The sequence below is a fragment of the Schistocerca cancellata genome, chromosome 5, assembly GCF_023864275.1.
Source record: "Schistocerca cancellata isolate TAMUIC-IGC-003103 chromosome 5, iqSchCanc2.1, whole genome shotgun sequence".
Classification (NCBI taxonomy): Eukaryota; Metazoa; Arthropoda; class Insecta; order Orthoptera; family Acrididae; genus Schistocerca; species Schistocerca cancellata.
Genome location: NC_064630.1, coordinates 455,080,904 through 455,087,889, shown reverse-complemented (window position 1 = coordinate 455,087,889; position 6,986 = coordinate 455,080,904). Strand labels below are relative to the sequence as shown.

Here is a 6,986-nt window from a genome sequence, read left to right as displayed (position 1 = left end):
CGTCGTTAGGATTTGTGTTTGCCTAATAATGGTAGTTCTGTTTATTGGCATAACCTGTGAGATGAAAATGTGCCTCATTGACATCTTGTTTAGAAATTCATCGTCATTGTTTATTTTTGTTATCATTCGTTGACAGAATCCTAATCGTAACCGGTAATCGTTGTTCTTCAATTGTTGCACCATCTGTAGTTTGTATAGATGAAATTTTAAATCAAGATGAAGAATTCTGCGAACCCTCTCCCGGGACATTCCAGCCACTGCTGCTTACTTACGAACTGAATGCCGTGGTCTATGTAAGACAGACTCGCGTACATCAATGTTCGTTGGTGAACGCACACTTCTTGGTCGTCCATTTAGTTTTTTCTCGAGGCAGGTCAAGACCCTTCAGAGTTATTAATCCAACATTTTATCGCGTGTTTCGACGGAACGGCATCATGAAGTCATGAATCATAAAAACGTCGAAACTCCCTCTGCGGCGCTACCAAACAATCATTGTTTTTGTAAAACATTTTTATGGCTAACGCAAACTGTGGTCCGTTCCATTCATCCATGATTACCGAAATGGTGGACTGTTTACTCGCTAACTATCACAAACCCGCAGTGCTGCCACTTGTCCATGGCTGCCAGTACTCATTTCCAATATTCCCGTTATTTTGTGTCACCTTGTACTATGAAGAATAGTGTGGACGTACTCTATGGAAATGTACTTGGAGAAATGGATGATACACACTATGCTGTCTGACAATATGGTTTATTTATTACCGGTTTCGGTCATGCGCTATCTTCACCGTGGAACAATATCTACTGTAACAACTTCATATGGCGTACTTGCTACTTAACCACGAAAGTATAGGCCACTGCTGTCCTGAAAACGTAAGGCACTTGATAGTTAACGTCCTAAAAAGGGTTTTCTTGTGACAACAGTCTTCTGATGGTTTCATTCGGTCCACCACGAATTCCTTTCCTGTACCAACCTCTTCATGTCAGAGTAGCACTTGCTACCTACGTCCTCAATTAATTGCTGGTTCTATTCCATCCTCCATAGCTTTTGCCCTCTAACCCCTCCCCCCCCCCCCCCCGCCTAGTACCGCGGAAGTCATTCCCTGGTGTTTTGACAGATGTCTTATAATCGTGTCCCTTTAGACGTTACACAACCACACAATTCTGTTCTCCAGACGTACATTCTCAGAAATTTCCTTCTCAGATTGAGGCCTATGTTTGATGCTACTAGATTTCTCTTAGCCGGGAATGCCTTTTTTGCCAGTGCTATCTTATTTTGATGTGCTCTTTGCTCCGTCCGTCATTAGTTATTTTGCAGCCTAGGTAGCAGAATTCCTTAACTTCATCTACTACGTAACCATCAATTCTGATGTTAGGTTTCTCGCTGTTCTCAATACATACTACTTCTCATTACTTTCGTCTTTCTTCGGTTTACTCTCAATCCTTATTCTGTACTTATTAGATTTTTCATTCCATTCAGCGTATCATGTAATTGTTCTACATTTGCACTCAGGATAATAATGTCATCAGCGAATCATATCATTGATATCCTTTCACCTTGAATTCTAATTTCACTCCTGAATCTTTCTTTTATTTCCATCATTGCTTCTTCGATGTACAGACTGTACAGTGGGGCGGGAAGACTACATCCCTGTCTTACCCCTTTCTCAATCCCAGGGCTTCGTTCTTGGTCGTCCACTCTTATTATTCCCTCTTGGTTCCTGAACATACCATATACTGCCAATCTCTCCCTGTAGCTTACCGCTATTCCAGTCATGCTTCCATTACCAACAGCAACGTCGGAACAGCCTCTCAGGTGCCTTTACCTTTTCTAAAGATAAACTGATCGTCATCTCGCAAATTCTCAGTTTTCTTTTCCAGTCTTCCGCATATTATTCTTGTCACCAGCTTGGGTGCATGAGCTGTTAAGCTGATTATGCGATAATTCTCGCACTTGTCAGCTCTTCCATCTTCGGAATTGTTCGGATACATTTTTCCGAAAGTCAAATGGTATGTCGCCAGGCTCGTACATTCTCCACACCAACGTGAATAGTCGTTTTGTTGCCGTTCCCCAATGATTTTAGAAATTCTGATGAAATGTTATCTAACCCTTCTTACTTACTTGATCGTAAGTCCTCCTAAGCTCTCTTAAATTCTGATTATAAGACTGGTTCCCGTATCTCGTCTAAATCAACTCCTCTTTCTTCTTCTATCACATCTGACGAATCTCTCACCTCATAGAGGCCTTCAGTGTGTTCCTTCTTGTCCACTCTCTCCTTTGCATTTAACAGTGGAATTCCAGTTGCACACTTAATGTTACCACTCTTGCCTTTAATGTGACCAAAAGTTGTTTTGAGTTTCGTATATGCTGAGTCAGTCCTTCTTCTTTTTCGATTTCCTCACATTTTTCCTGCGGCTACTTCGTCTTCGCTTCCCTGCACTTCCTATTTATTAAATGTCTCGGTGACTTGTATTCCTGAATCCCTGAACCTTTTTGTACTATCTTCTTTCATCAATCAAATGAAGTTTTTCTTGTGTTACCCATGGTTTCTCCGCAGTTACCTTCTTTGTACTTATATTTTTCTATCCAACTTCTGTGATTTCCCTCTTTAGAGATGTCCATTCTTCTTCAACTGTGCTTCCTACTGAGCGATTCCATACTGCTTTATCTATAGCCTTAGAGAACTTCAAGCGTGTCTCATCATTCCTTAGTACTTCTGTATCCAACTTCTTTGCGTACTGATTCTTCGTGACTAAGTCTATGTCTGCTCCTGGGTACGCTTCACAATCGAGTATGTGATTTCGGAATCTCTTTCTGACCATGACATAATCTAACTGAAATCTTCCTGCATCACCCGGTCTTTTCAAGTATACCTCCACCTCTTGTGATTATTAAGTAGTTGTTATTACTAGCTGAAATTTATTACAGAACTCTATTAGTCTTTCTTGTACCTCACTACTTGTCCCAAGCCCATATTCTCCTGTAACCTTTTCTTCTACTCCTTCCCCTACAGCTACATTCCACTCCCCCATGACAATGAGATTTTCATCTCCTTTTATGTACTGTATTACTCTTTCAATATCATTATATATTTTCTCTATCTCTTAATCTTCACCTTGCACCATCGACATGTGTACATGAACTATCCTACTCCCGTTATTCCATTTTCTGCTGCTGTTGATATTACCCCATACTCATCTGAACAGAAATACTTGTATTCTTTCCATTTCCCTTCACTGACCCCCTACTATATCTACATTTAGATTTTCTAGCTCCCCTACCACGTTCAGGCTTCTGACATTCCACGCCCCAACTCGTAGAACATTACCCTTTCGTTGATTGTACAATCTTTTTCTCATGGCCACCTTGCCCTTGGCAGTCCGCTCCCGGAGATCCGAATGGGTCACTATTCTGGAATCTTTTGGCAATGGAGAAATCATCGTGACACTTTTTCAAGTACAGACCACGTGTCCTGTGGATACACGTTAAGAGTCTTTAATGCTGTGGTTTCCATTGCCTTCTGCATCCTCGTGCATAATTGCCAATTCTTCTGCCTTTAGGGGCAGTTTCCCACCCTAAGCACAATAGAAAGCCCTGAAACAGTCCGCTCCTCCGCCCTCTTTGAGATGGCCGTGGGAGGGTGACTTTGTATGCAGTCGGTCTTCGGCCGCCAATGCTAATTATTAATCAGAATTGAAGCGATGGTGAGTTTCGAACCTGACACCAAAGACGTTCTGCTTATTAATCAGAGACGCTACCCCAAGACAATGCGTAGAGTTTAGCAATGTGAAAACTGACGTCGAAAACATGAAAAGATGCAAGAGCAGTAGGTACAGAGCACCATTGCTCAGAAAAGCCTGTATTATGGCGTTAAGCATCAATTTTCTTACGTTTTCAAGTCAGCAGTGCGTATACTTTGTTGGTTAAATAGCCTGTATGCCGTGTGAAATTGTTACAATAGATATTTTTCCGCTGTGAAGATGGTGCATGATTGAAATAGCGAATAAATGTACAGTAATACAGAACAGTGTTGATCGTGCATTTGTCCGAATATATCGATGCTGTTGACAGTCGGTTCAAATCATTTTTGGTTTATGGAAATGTGTTGGGTCTGGAAATAGCTACATAACACTCTCGTCCACAGTGATAATTTATACGAGATCGTCATTCGTTATCGAGCCGTATAACGGTGCTTTAGTGAACTTCACTAATATTAACAAATTGAACTTTACCACTGCTCTAAAGACGTGTTAAACACACCTGTAATATTTATAACTATATTTAGGTACTACGTAAAAAGATATTCAAGATTTATGTGTTCCATAATGAATGATTAATAATGCATATTTGCCATACACGTGTAATGAACTGTCTGATGGCCTCATAATGTGTGTAGTGTAAATGGTTAATCTCACTGAAGTGATGTCGGAACATACTCGAGTGTACTTCTGAAGTGGAATATTATTAGTAAGCCTTCCCATGTGGACATATAGTCAGTACTCTCTGCTGTGGCCGGTAGCAGTGCGAACAGCGAATGCGGCGTACAAACTGTCGAAAGGCGTGTGAATAATGTCACACACGGATACTAGAATACCCGGTATGGGTCACTTACAGGCGGGCTGTAGCGGCGATGTCACTGTGAACGCTTTCGCCACGCTGCACTGCACTGCACTGAAGCTTACAGGCACAAGTCGCACACGTGTTTAACTTATATGCAGTATGAATGTAATCGAAATTTTCCGTGTTAAATAGTGTATTACTATTATTTTTGTTATTATTAAGCTTCACATTCGACGATTTCTTCTATGGTCGGTGAATTACTAATGTTAAGAATCCGAAGGCCGTCAACGTCTTTCACCATCTCGGGGGACACTTTTCTGGGGGAAGAGGCTCACATCCTGAAATTTGCGCCCTGTGTAATTCGCACCCAGTGAAATTCGGTGTCCTGAAATTTGCACCCAGTGAAATTCACACCCAGAAAAGGTCAAGGAAAGGTCATCTAATCTCTCCGTCCGACCTCCGTCCGGCAGGTAGACTCGCCGTTCAGCAGGTGGGAGAGCCGAAGGCCTTATGTTACGGCAAAGTGTGGCCGCAATAGTGTTGCCAGCAACATTTCTGCAACGCGACAATGCTGAGGCCATACTCGTCTCTGTTCTTGTCTGTATGTGTTTGCGTTTCACTCTCAATGTCGATTCTTCTTCCTCAGCCGACAGTGCTGCTGTGCCAAGTCGCGTGAAACAGCATTGTTTCGTTCTTGGAGAGTAGGTTTGTCTAATGAATTACACGAACCACTGCTCCAAGAATACAGAAGCAGCTACAGGTATGCCAAATTGGACAAGCGAGACAAGCAACGAGAAATCCATTAACGTGATAAATACATATACTACTAGAGCGAAGGAAACAGAAAATAATGTATACAAAGAGCGAATTCTGAAAAAGGATACTGTCACTGCTATCGTTTTAGAAGATCTGCAGTAAAAGCACTCCGTCTTCAGGCCACGAGTGGCCTACCGGGACCATCCGACCGCCGTGTCATCCTCAGTGGAGGATGCAAATAGGAGGGGCGTGGGGTCAGCACATAACTCTCCCGGTCGTTATGATGGTATTCTTGACCGAAGTCGCTACTATTCGGCCGAGTAGCTCCTCACTTGGCATCACGAGGTTGAGTGCACCCCGACAAATGGCAACAGCGCATGGCGCCCCGGATGGTCACCCATCCAAGTGCCGAACACGCCCGACAGCGCTTAACTTCGGTGATCTCACGGGAACCGGTGTATCCACTGCGGCAAGGCCGTTGCCCCAGAAGGTCCGCAATACTGAACAGAAATTTTATTCTACATCGGTAAATAAAGATGACTGAACGTTTTTTAAGCTTCATCATGCTTTTAAAATGGTCATCTATTTGCCAACTGTTATTACGTTATTGCGATTATTGTATACATTACTTTGCACGCCCTATAACTATGGTCAACTTTGGTGTACTACTTAAATAAAACTTCCGGAGCCTGCAGGAATAGTAAATATTTATGAAAATTGATAGCTACAGCATTTGAATGTCCCATCCATAAAAAAGTCTTGTTTAGTCTGTAGAGCCTCCTTTCGTGCTCTTCCGCTAAAAACTATGACCCTATCTCCAAAGCTGTCTTCACTTAAGAGAAAACTGCTGCCTTCATTCATGGTTAGTAACTCTGTATGAAGATCAACTTCTTGTTGTGTTTCTGGCTCTTTCTGATTGTCGTGTGATTTGGCCTGGTGCATCTACAATATCCCCTTCATTGCTTGCTGTTCTGGCATTTCGGTAAAAAAATCACACCCTCGATTGTGCAAGTCGCCTAACTCTTTGGTGTATATTTTAGAAACCGAAGTCTCTTCCTCTCCTGTTCTCTTCTTCGCTGCTTCAGCGTCTTTTTTACTTCCAAGCGAGTGTCATCCGATGCCCCACATTGATGGTCGTTTGAATCTAAGCACACTACCGTCTTTGGTCTAAAGCATTCCTGGGCAATATGTTGTTCTATATTTCGAACAACGCCACATCACAGTCCCATCTGCTTTGGTTCTCTTTACGATGTACGAGTAACCATCATAGTGGGCACACGGTTTACTGTGGGTGGTTGTTGATAGTTCCATATCGAACGTATAAGCACACAGAGACACAAGAGTAACGAGCTGAACTCTCCGAAAGCTAGACTCACACTGACAGTGACTAGCCAAGCGGACGAGGACTTCCCGAGTGCAGGTAGACCGTGCTGCACAGGGATCGTTTCCGGTGGGTGACAACTCCCGGAGGTGCAAGTAGGCTCTGCCGTTGAGCAGGTAACTTACAGCAAAACTAGCTGCGAATTTCACAGGTTTCTGGCTGGGTGCCATTTCCACTAGGTGCCATTTTCAGATTCCCTGTAGCGCAGAGACACCCTCTACAATACCATTTTAAAATCGTTAACTACATTAAGAGGTTTTCTTTCTAATCTGGAAAGCTACGTTACAA

At 42.7% G+C, this 6,986-nt stretch overlaps 1 pseudogene; it reads right to left on the bottom strand.

The window, feature by feature from the left end:
* Positions 1 to 5,682: 5,682 nt before the first annotated feature.
* Positions 5,683 to 5,800, bottom strand: LOC126189776 (5S ribosomal RNA; annotated as a pseudogene).
* Positions 5,801 to 6,986: the final 1,186 nt, after the last annotated feature.